Below are 13,093 nucleotides of genomic sequence, written 5' to 3'. Positions count from 1 at the left end.
AAAGTAGACTTGGAGTCAGTTGAACCAATATAAGCTCAACATCTTTTGAAGACTTTAGATTAGCACTGTTATTCTAGTAACTGGGGTAGTAGAAATGTTTATAGACTTGTGTGGTGGAATGGCCCCAATGACATGCTAAGCCCAATCTATTTCATCCTTCAAGGGTGTCTAGGTACCAATGGTCATCCTGTGTTTCTGCCTGGTGATGTATCATTCTCCCAACCTCTCAGAGGGGTTCAGCACACTGCTTTTGGTCAATTTCAGAATTTCCTGCTAAGAGGGTCAGCACTTTCTGCTTCCCTTCTGCATTCCTGATTAAAGCCTCACCTTAGAGCCTACATCTCCTGCTTCCCAGCACCTGGTTACCACTGGGATGGCCTACTGTACTTACACACTTTCAGGGAATTAACAGTCCAGCAACCAACAGCCTCTCTTCCCCTGGTTCCCAGTTTGAATTGTATACTTGAATAGTAGAGGTCTAAGTGGTATACTGAACAACTACTAGCATTTCAAATAGTAAATATTTTATTTAAAAAAATCCACACACAAACTGTGCAAAGCAACAGAATGAGCAAGGAGTACAAAAGAAAAGTGCAAACATGCCACACCATCTCTCAGCTCTGCCCATGGACTTAGCTGTTCTTATTCTAAGGCAGGTTCTTGAAGTTTTTAAGTTATACTGATCTAAAAGCTTTCTATTACTTTGGAGTCTTTGTCCAAGCAGACAGTCCTTTGTGTGCTTCATGTGGCAATGTCAGCCATCAAAATGTAAGATAGGTGTAAGACCTTCTTCCACCACATGGAATCAGCCAAAATGGACACCTCTCCCTCCATGCCAAGGGATTGTCTCTCTTCTGTCTGCCTATCCCTTTTGGGCCAAATCTCTCCTTTCTAGGGTTACTAAGAACGTTCTACCTAGCCTCCTGCATCCCATGTCTTTGTAACTTTCTGGGTTTGAGATTCCAGCCAAGGTGGGAACTGGCTATTTCATTGTTCTGGTCTAGGATGGCCAATAGCATTCTCAAAGCTTTGCTCATTTGGTACTTGCTAAAGCCATTGGCATGATGGGCAATACTTGGAAGCAACAGAATCTCTCCCCTTCCTGCCTACTCAAAGAGGAAAACTTTTAAAAATCAAGTGTGGGGTTTGGGCAGAGCTAAGCCTCAAAATAAAATGCATTTCTCCACAAAATATTATTCAGCTTTGGTTAATTTTGTTCATTAACATGTTTCTTCAGATTTGTAATATTATTGTGTCACATTGTGAGAAGAACAGCTTTTACATATCGTTTGCTGAACCTATGCTTTCCATTCAACAATCAATGTATGGCTTTAATAGTTGTGATACTAATGCATTCATTGTTCTCCTTTGCTTTTGAGCAGCAAAATATAGGGCTAGAGATAAGAATGGGTGTGTGTGGGGGGAGGAGTTAAGTTAAAAGGCTGCAGAAGAAACAAGGAAGAAAGAGTAAGAAATTCTTCTTCAGCATACCAGAGACAAAACACAAACAGACTTTGTGTATTGGTTCAGTCTTGCCCATATCTCTAAACAGTTTCTTGCCTTAATTGCTGGGATGCTCTCTAGAGAGAAAGTAGAACAACCCAGGATGGGCTCAAAGCTGTTATTTCAACAGATAAACAGGAAGCCAATGACCTTGAAATAAGGTTAAAATTGCAAGAAGAAAAGATATGGTTCCTGAAGTAAGATGTCATGTATGCAAGCATACCTGCCATTCATGGGTTTTGCATTTTGTGCTGATCATAACTGTTTGTATTCTGTATAACTCATTGGAGAGTGTGTAAACTGTTAATATGAATTGTACAAGGAGAGCTAGTGGGACCTCTCCATTATCTGTTGAAAATATATACTTTCACTTTTCCAGCAAGTGTCCTTGAAGGCGAGCTGCTAGCAGCAAACTTGGTATATTTTCCCAGAGACTGGGATATTTTCACTTTGTACTTCATTTAGTCTAAACTAATCAGTTCCCATGTAACTTCTTTGGGGTTTCGCGCCAGAATGTCAATGGACCCAAAGGGCGGGAAATTTCCCTATAATTAGTAGTACCTTTGTTTGAATTGTCACTTCTGCCAATTGCCTCCTTTGTGTGAACACCATGACCTGTATGGATCTCAATAAAGTTGCTTCAACTGGAACACCCATGTGTTAACTGTGGAGGGCTTGTGGGACCTAACTGCCAGGGACTGACATAAGGACAAGTAGCTTTTGCAAGGAAGTTGCTGTTCCCTGAAGAAGTCAATATTGCTCACCCTGGATTCCAGCTTGAACTGGCTCAACATTCCATCCCATAAGAAAGAAGGAGAAATTGGATCATAAGGGGTTCCAGTGGCCAGGGTATAAAGATTAAGAGGCAGGATGAAATAAAACAGTCTCCGTCATCACCTTGACTTTCTTGTTCAGTTTCTGAAAGTCAACCTGTTAATAACAAGAACAATAACTGTGCTTATATTCCGCTCTTCTAGACAGATTTGTATACGACTCAAAGCAGTGAACAAAATCAATGTTATTATTATCCCCACAATATAGCTGGGGTGCTGGGCCCACCTGCTGAGCTCATGGTGTTGCGGGATTTGAACCAACAGAGTGCTGATTTGCAGTCCAACCATTTAGTCACTATGCTACAACACTGTGCCTGAGTAAGTGAGTGTGTTCAAAGGAGAAGGCAGAGCGTTGCTTTGGTTGTTCAATAAACATTTCATTTGTATTTAAGGAATTATTGGCTGGTTCTGTCTGTCTGCTACTCTCTTCTTTGAGGAAAGATACTGCAGGTGTTGGTGTGCATCTGGACTAGGATATGATCAACCTTTCAGCTCTTTCATCCTACTCATGGGCACATTTTGTGCCTAACATATTTTCTGGGGTTGTGTAATTGGACAGTGTTTACTTTGGTTTTAATAGGAAACCTAGATATTTGTGCTGTTCCCTTTTGTATCCCAATCAATTAAGATGAAATCTTCACAGCCCTCTTCTAAGGGAGCTTCCCTACAAAATTTCAATTAAATAGGAAAAAGTATCTGCATTTTGCTGGCTATTACAGTTTTCCTTCGCAGAGTTTGGCACTAATGCAACGCTGCATTAGCCAGGGGCCATATTTTGCCTGCTTGCCCGGGAGAGAGACAGACTCAGTTCCCGGGCATACAGGTATCTGGCTGGGGGCGGAGCCAGTGCCTTAGAAGGTGGCTCCACTCTCCTAGCCACCAGTTGCTGTCTTCGCTCGGCCCACCCACCCCACCCTGTCATATTGCAGGATTAGCCAGCTGCTGTTTCTAGAGCCAGGTAGGAATTTTTTGCCCGTTACCGTATTGGTTGTTGGTTCGGGGTTTTTTTCGCCTACCTTGCACTGCTGGCAGAGGTTGATGGTTTTGGATGGGGTGGTGCCGTTTAGGTTCCCCTGGCAGGAGACTATCGGGGAATAGGGAGCGGGCCGGTGAGCACCTACTGGCATTTCCCCCATATGTGGGGGAACAGGGTCTGCCATCAGTGAGGTATGCTTGTGACGGCTACCACAGCACAGGCGGACACCTGCGGGGATCTCCAGGAACAAGTCCTTCCCTCATGCTGTACGGCTGGGGTGTTAGGAGCTTGATGGGGGGATCCGTTAGCCTGGCTGGCTGGGTTGCAGCCATTCTATGGATGGCCTACACCCGGGGCTTTGGGGCTCGCCCAGACAGGCCAAGGCAGAGGTCAGGTGTGACCCCATGGCTTGACCTGTACCGCATAGTTACAGTTATGTATGTTAATGTTATATTAATAAACGGCCTTTTATCTCCAAGCCTGTGTCTGTCTCTTATTTCGGCTAAGCTGGCAATGTTGATATCTAAGTGTCAAAAGCCAGTGTGCAGAGGCTTTAGATCAGAACGATCAGTATGACAGGTAGACACATCAGGTGACAAAGAGTCAGATGGTTAAGTCAAGAGTCAGGAGACCATGGGACTTCCAGCCAATAATTCCTTAAATACAAATGAAATGTTTATTGAACAACCAAAGCAACGCTCTGCCTACAACAGGTCGGCATAAATCTCTGCGGCAGATCCGGGGCCAGTGCGGCTGGCATAAGATCTTCATGCCCAAGCTTCAGCAGGGGAAAGTAATTTTGGAAGAGAATTTGAAATCGAAGCAGTGATTACAACCCAGAAAGACGCTTGAAAAGGTAAAGATCACTATCTCTCAAACCGGGACAGATTGCTTAAAGTAACAAGGTTTTAAAGTGAACTTTTAAACTGCAACAGATGGATTTTATTGAGGAAAAGATCCGATAAGAATTAGATCAGAAAAAGGACTAAGTTAAACGAAGTTATTGAAGAAAATAGACAATTGTTTATCATACCTGTGGTTATAAAGTGATAGCAGACTGTGAGAAAACTTCTATCATCGCGAGAGCTGCAGTGTAGAGTCGGCAAACAGGAAGTGCGTAATAGTGATAGAGCTGTTCGAGAGGGTAGTCCTTATCGGAGGACAGGAAGAAGGGAACCGCCATTTTTGAAAAGGGAAGGGCATTGACTTCAACAGGAGCGGAAGTAGGACATTTTGGATTACAAAAAGACCATAGAAAAACCATAGAGAAAAGACGCCCGACATTTTGGACTTTGCAAACATCTCCTGCTCATTTTAAAAACCGGAACATTTAAATTATTTTAAAGGGACATTAATTTAGACGCCACGGAGTTAAGGAAATGTGCAGACTCGTGGGAGCGAGGTAAATCAAGCCCCACGATGTCGAAGAAAGAGTGGCAAACAGCTATTGAGAACTTGGACAAAAATTTTTTGGAAATGTTAAAGGAACTGAAGGAAACAAAACAGGAGTTGGTGAGAGAAGTCAAAGATGTTAAAGAGACAGTAAAAAATGAACTGGCGGAGGTGAAGAAGGGAATGGAAACAATACAAACCGACCTACAGGCAGCGCAGCAGAAAGTTAATGTTGTGGAGAAAGCGATGGAGAATCTTACTGAGACGCAACGAACGGACATGAGAGTGATGAGGGGAAGAATGGCAGTTGCGGAGAGTAAATATATGGAGAAACAGCTGAGGTTTTGAGGTTTGCCGGAAGTAGAGGCAAAGACAGCACAAGAACAGGTGACTGAAGTGTTAGCTGAATACCTGGGAAAGGAGGAGGAGGAAGTTGTGGCTATCCTAGATGTGGTGTACCAAATAAATTCCAGATTTGCGACCCAGAGGAAATTACCAAGGGATGTGATTGTGCAATTTACGACAAGGAATATAAGAGAAACGATAGTGAGTAAACAGTTTCAAGATCCATTGGTAGTCGATGGCAAGACGATTATCATCATGAAGGAGTTACCGAGATCGGTGTTGCTTGATCGGAAAAAATACAAAGTGCTTGTCCAGAATTTGAAGGACATGAAAATAAGATACAGATGGGAATTACAGGAAGGGATATCTTTTGAATTTGGAGGAATGAAAAAGCGCATTAGATCTGAATTTGAGATGGAAAAGTTTATGAGGGACAATGAAAAGGACTTACCAACAACAAGCTTATGAATATGGAGTGTAAAGTTTTATCTTGGAATGTAAATGGACTTAATTCACCCAAAAAGAGAAAAAGTACTTTCCACTGGCTACTAAAACAAAAATGTGATATTGTATGTTTGCAAGAGACCCATATCAGAAATCAGGATGTTAAATATCTTAAAGTGAGTAAGTTGGGCAAGGATTTTGTAGCGGCCTCAAAAAAGAAAAAAAAGGGAGTGGTATTATATATAAGAGGAGCTACAGCCGAAATTAATGATTAGAGATGTGGAAGCCAGATTTATAGCAGTGGAATGTACATGGAATTTTAAAAAAGTGTTGGTAATTGGAATCTATGCACCAAATGGAGCTAAAGAGAGCTTCTTTGAGGATTTAAGGAAGCAATTAGATGAACTTTCATATGATCAGATAATCCTTGCAGGAGACTTCAATGGAATTACAAATTTGGAACAGGACAAAAAATCAGTAACTGCACAAAAGAAAAAAGGACTTTTACCAAAGACGTTTTTTGCATTAGTGCAACAGGAAACTTTGGAAGATGTGTGGAGAACTTGGAATCCCACAAGCAGACAGTACACATTTTTCTCTGCAAGACACTCTACTCTATCACGTATTGATATGATCTGGGCCTCAAAGGACTTAGTGCTTTGGACTAAGGACGTTGAAATAATGCCTATGGTGGCCTCAGATTATAATCCAATCATGTGGAAGTTTGGGAAAAGAACCAAGAGGAAAGGATGGAGAATAAATGAGGACTTGTTACAGGAGGGAGAAAATATGGAGATATTGAGAAGGGAAACTAAGTTCTTCATACAACACAACATGAATCGAGAAGTACCAACCAACAAGGTTTGGGACGCATACAAAGCAGTAATTAGAGGCACACTAATGGACTTAAATGGAAGAGATCGAAATAAAAGAGAGGAGAAGAGACAGGAGATTATGGAGAAAATAAAAGCCAAAGAAATACAATTAAAGAAAAAGAAAATTTAGGGAAAAATTTAGGGAAAAAGAAAATTTATCAGGATATTAAAATACTACAAGAGCAGTTGACAGCAATGAATAATAGAGAATTGGAATGGAACTTGAAAAGAATGAATCAAAAGTCGTTTGAAGGTGCAAATAAACCTGGGAAATATTTGGCATGGCAATTGAAGAAGAGAAAAGAAAAAAAGATAATAAATAAAATATGTGAGGACAACAAAGTGTATCGGGAACAGACTGCTATTAGTAGAGCCTTTTACAAATTTTATGCCAAACTGTATGGGAAAAAAGAAGTGAACAAAGACTCAATAGCGAAATACTTGGGAAAAGTAAAATTCCCAGTAATTTCGGAAGATTGGAGAGCTAAATTAAACTGTGAAATAACAGATGAAGAGATAAGGAAAGCAATACAGTCAACAAATTTGGGGAAAGCGCCAGGGCCTGATGGACTTACAGCCAAATTTTATAAGGTAATGGCCAATGAGCTGGCGCCACTTTTAAAAGAGGTGATCAATGGTGTTTTGAGAGATCAAAGAATTCCAGATACCTGGAGTGAAGCTAATATATCATTGATCCCCAAAGAAGGACAGGACTTGACTAACAAAAACTATAGACCTATTTCCTTACTTAACAATGACTACAAGATCTTTGCGAAGATCCTGGCAGAGAGACTAAAGGGATGGTTAGCCGAGGTTATCGGGGAAGAACAAGCAGACTTTCTACCAAACAGACAGATCAGAGATAATTTAAGGACAGTGATAAATGCTATTGAATACTATGATAGGCATTGTGATAAGGAGGTTGGCTTCTTCTTTGTAGACGCGGAAAAAGCATTTGACAATTTGAACTGGGACTTTATGTTTGCCACTATGGAACAGCTACAAATGGGAGAAAGATTCATAAGAGCAGTTAAAGAAATTTATAGAGACCAAAGTGCAGCAATTGTGGTGAATGATGAGGCGACTAAGAAACTGACTATAGGTAAAGGCACAAGACAAGGTTGCCCGTTGTCTCCACTGTTGTTTATTTTGGTATTGGAAATTCTGATGATACATATTCGAGAAGACAATGCAATCCGTGGAATAAAGATAAAGGATTGTTCCTATAAGGTCAGAGCATTTGCAGATGACATAATGTTAATTGTGGAAGATCCAATCGAAAACATGCCTACGGTAATGGATAAAATTAAAGAGTTTGGAGAATTGGCGGGTTTTTATGTAAATAAAAAAAAATCAAAGATATTATGTAAAAATATGACTAAACAAAAGCAACAGTTATTAATGGAAATAACTGATTGTGAAGTAACAAGTAAGGTAAAATATCTGGGAATTGAACTGACTGCAAAAAATATAGATCTATTCAAGAACAATTATGAGAAACTATGGACTCAAATAGAGCAGGATTTGATTAAGTGGAATAGACTGAATTTGTCATGGTTGGGAAGAATTGCAGCAGTTAAGATGAATGTTTTGCCAAGAGTGATGTTTTTGTTACAGACAATACCAATTATCCGGGACTCTAAACAATTTGAAAAATGGCAGAGGAAAATATCGGAGTTTGTGTGGGCAGGCAGGAAGCCTAGGGTGAAAATGAAAGTGTTGCAGGATTCAAAAGAAAGGGGTGGAATGCAACTGCCCAACCTGAGACTTTATTATGATGCAATCTGTCTGGTATGGTTGAAAGAGTGGATAACGCTGAAAAATCGCAAATTACTGGCCTTAGAGGGATATAAAAAATTGTTCGGATATTTATGGTATGACAAAGTGAAAGCAGACTCTATGTTTTTGCACCATTATATTCGGAGAAGCCTCTTCACAGTTTGGAAGAAATATAAAGATCACCTACAGGAAGGAACTCCCTCCTGGGTGGTTCCATATGAAGCAATTGATCCAAGAACGGTTGATAATGAACAACAGTGTTTAACGTATAAGGAGATAACTCAAATAGAATTTTCTAAAATAAGAATAAGGACACAACAAGAGTTGTCCCCAAACTACAATTGGTTTCAATATAGACAAATTAGAGATCTTTATTATTCGGACTGTGCGAAGGGAGGAAAAAGAATGGAGAATTCAGAATTAGAGAAAGTAATTTTACAAGAAGATAAAAAGGAAATCTCAAAGGTTTATAAAGTACTGTTAAAATGGTATACTGAAGATGAGGTAGTTAAAGTGCAAATGGTGAAGTGGGCTATAAACTTTAACAAAGAAATAACAATGGAGGCATAGGAATACTTGTGGAAAAATACCTTGAAGATCACGACATGTACTAATATTAAAGAGAATGTCTATAAAATGATCTACTGTTGGTATCTGACACCAAAGAAAATTGCGCTAGGGAATCTGAATATGTCTAATAAATGCTGGAAGTGTAGAAAGCATGAGGGATCTTTGTATCATATGTGGTGGACGTGTGAGGTAGCTAGGCAGTACTGGGGGGAAATAATAAAAGTAATGAGTGAGATTTTACAATTTCAAGTTAATAAGAACCCAGAACTCCTGCTACTGAACTTGGGAATGGAGGACATCCCAGCACAACACAGGACATTGTTATTTTACATGACAGCAGCAGCTAGACTTTTGTACGCGCAGAAATGGAAAGTACAAGAAGTGCCAACTATTGAGGATTGGACCTACAAATTGCTGTACATGGCGGAGATGGATAAAATGACAAGAAAACTGAGAGACCTTGACCCAGGGCAGTTTAACAAGGACTGGGAGAAGCTGAAACAATATCTGGTGAAAAAATGGGAGGTGGGAGGAGAACTGTGGCAGTTTGAAAATTACTGAAATATAATATAAGAAGAGGGAAGTGACTATACCGGGGCGGGGAGTTAACAGAATAATTCTAAGCAAATATTATATTTAATTATTATATAGAGTATTAGTAGTGCTATTACTATAAGAATTATAAGGATAGAAATTACATTAAATATTTTTTCTGAAAGCAAATAATAATTGTACAAGGGAGTATGAATATAGACTAGCATACGGAATGTGGATTTAATAGACTGACTTATGTTAAATGGATACATATTGACTATTTTTGTTAGATAGCTTTACAATGGTGAAATAAGATAATTAAGATAGATAAGATATGTAAAAGGAAGTAAAGAGCAACATATAGAATATAAGTCAAATTGATTGATTTATCATGAATGTATGCAATGTTTATAGAAGTATTAGAAGATATGTATAACGAGGGGCAAATTGTTTGTCCCGTACTGAAGAGACTAGAAAGAATAAGATAGAGCATAGAAATAGCACAATTATGATAGATAAGCTTAGAAGAATTTGAAAGTATATTTTAACAAATGTATCAAAGTTGATATGAGTAAAGGGAAAATAGAATGAGGGGTTGGAAAACTGTTGGAAGTCAATAAAAAGGGGGGGGGAAAGGGAGGGGTTAGAATTGGAAAATTTCAGGGAATGTGATTGTAAATGTTATGGAATGTTTCTAATCCAATAAAAATTTTTACAAAAAAAAAAAAAAGAGTCAGGAGACCATGAAGTGAATGACTCAGCTAAACTCATGCATGCATCTGATTGGGTGTCTACATATATAAATAGCTACTGTGTACAGTACGGTTGGGGCTTCTTTCGAGTCCAGGTGTAGGCGAAGCACTTTGTCTCTCTGGACAGTAACCTGTATATATTGCTCTTTATCCACCTATAAATAAATTGTATTATACACCTTTACTAAACAAACAAGGTGTGGACTCTTTGTGGATCCTCCTAAAGCCGGTGCAGTCACGCTGAATACACACTATTCAACAGGCAATTGGCACATTGACATGAGGTGTGTGTGAAATTTTGTCCATCTTTTCCAACTCTGGAGTCTTGATGTCAGGGGTTGGAGACCTTTTTAAAACAGAAGTTTTAAATGTTTCAAAACACCAGACCATGGCAATATAAGGCCCAGGAGAGTGCAGACTTTGTTTCTTTTCATCAACATGTCAATTTTATCGGGGGGAGGGACTCCACCACACATCCCTAAACAACACTGTAACCTTTTGACTTTGTGAAGGATAGAAATAAAGTTTCTGCCTCCAGTACCAGTCTTTTTGGGGAGGGGATTGGGCACAGTTACCCTCTGCCTGTACCCTCCCCCTCACACCCATCTCTTACAGAGCTTACAGGTAAAACATATCCTTGTTCTGTCAATCAAGCTATTGATTTAACAGAACAGTATCTGGAATAACTGTAGCACAGAACTCCCCACCATATAAATTCACACATAACTCAAAACCATGGTTCAATTAAACTATGTTTAGTATGAAATCTAAAGACTTGCTACCACACTAACTATGGGTAATTAATTGCTGCACTAAGGGCATCATCATCATCATGAACCCAAGATTTCAAGTTGGTTTTTTAACCATGATTTTTCTTAATGAATAAACCCATGCATGCTGAATGAACCCAGTCTTGCTCCCAGTGACACCCTCTTGTGCTTCTCTGCTGAGATGCCTGTTCAGAGTGAAGATGATGAAACCAGCACTGGCAAACCAGGCAAACTAGAATTTAAGTGGTTGTTCTAGAGCTAAGTCCTGGTTTCACAAATTCCGGAGAGCAAAATCCTGATTTCATAAACTAACCACAGTTAAAATAAACTATTTTTGACTAGTGTTCCAGAATGGGGGCCATGCAAGTGAACAAGCAATGTGGTTGGCAGAAATGCTGTGCAAAGAAACACCAGCCAGTGATGACAATGTGCAATGCAAACATGAGCAAAGATCTTGTTTCTTGCACACCTAGTGGTGGCAAACAAAACAAAAACAAAATATTCTTACTATATAATTGAGTAAGCGTATTTCAGACAACTCACTTTATAGCCTGGTGTACCACCAGAGGGCGCTGCCATGGAGGGAAGCCAAGGCAAAGCACCATGTCCCTCCAGAAAACATGCCATGGCAGGAAGTCCAGGCTGGGAGCAGGATGGGAGCAGGTGGCAATGCCTGCCTCCCACCTTCACCCAGCGGGTATTAGGAGTGAAGCAGGTGGCAATGCCCACAACCCAACTTAACCCAGCTGATATTAGAAGTACGGGAATCAACTAATTAACCAGTTCACACTGGTGTTTTAGTAACAAGTGCAAAGTGCAAGTGCAAGTAATGTAAACAGTGTACAATAAATAAATATTCAAAGTCCGTATGAGCAATACATAAATAGTCCACAGTGGGAGATCCAGAGGTAGGAGAGCAGTGTGCCAAGATGCCAGTTGAATAGTTCACAATCCACACAGGGATGGAGAATCGCCGTGCCGATGGGCTAGTGCGTACGTATATTTTTCAATTCCCGTTTCGTGTTAAAACACTTCTTCTTGAGCACAACAATCACTGACTGAAATAAATTATTTTAAAAAACCATTAAAAAGTTTCTCTCAAAGTCACACAATGGCTATACAGTACAAAAATAATGTTACTACTCACAAAATGCAGATCTCCTGGTCACATACCCTCCTGGATCATATTCTATCTCTACTACAAGCTTTCCAACGGACTGTTTGCTCAGTGGGGTAAAATGCCCCACCCTAAAGTGCATTTAAAAGAGACTAATTAGTTAAAGCAATAAGCGCCTACCCGGTTTAAAGGAGACTGGCCATCCAATAAATATCCACAAGTTAACACATACATCCTGCAAAAACATCTACTTTACAAAACATCTCGATGGCTGGAATGTAAACATGTAGTTTGGTAGTACGCGGAGAGAAAAAGAACCCTGATTCTCTCCAATGCTCTTCTGCTGCTTAATTGCTGAGTCATCTTTAGCCTAAGAAACAGGAAAAATCTATCTCCTGATTCAAACCCTGCGGGGCTAGGCTCTGGAGTTCAAAAATCCATTTAGTTTCCAGTAGTAATAATTTTTTCTTTATGTCACTGTTACTGGAGGATTCCTGCACTACATCCAGCACAGAAACTCTAAACTCATTGATGTTGTTGTGAGATGACCAATAATGTGAAACCAAAGGAACCTCATGGACTTTATTTGTGATTCGGGAGACATGCTCTTGAATTCTAATCTTTAAGGGGCGCGTGGTGCTGCCCACATACTGTAACACGCAACTGCACTGAACCACATAAACCACATTAGCGGTTTTGCACGTGGAAAAGCCCCTCACACTCCTTTTCCTATCTGGCATAATGTTATCCAGTCCAACCATTAAATTACAGACGTTGCAACCCCCACACGGGAAGTGTCCCATGGGTCTATTTCTAGGTGGTTCAGTGGTTTTAAATTTAGATGTGGTAAGCATATCTTTCAAACTTTTGGTTCTGCGATAGCCTATAGCAGGACATTGTTCACATCCAGAATTCAAGAGCATGTCTCCCGAATCACCCATTTGGTATCAGGAGTGGAGCAAATGGCACCTGGCTGGGATCAGGTGCACAGCAGGAGGAAATGCCCTTCTTCCTTTCACCCAGCTGGGATAAGGAGCAGAGCAGGTGGCAATGCCTGACCTCTTCTACCTACCAGAATTAGCCACTGAGCAAGTAGAAACGCCCACCCTGTCTTCACCCTGCTGGAGTCAAGAGCCAAGCATGCAGCAATGCCTGCCCCCCGTTTCAACCTGCCAGAATCAGGAGCAGGAGAGGGGGGGGGAA

This window comes from Eublepharis macularius, chromosome 3 (genome assembly GCF_028583425.1).
Source record: "Eublepharis macularius isolate TG4126 chromosome 3, MPM_Emac_v1.0, whole genome shotgun sequence".
In the NCBI taxonomy this organism is placed as follows: Eukaryota; Metazoa; Chordata; class Lepidosauria; order Squamata; family Eublepharidae; genus Eublepharis; species Eublepharis macularius.
This window is presented reverse-complemented; position numbering follows the sequence as displayed.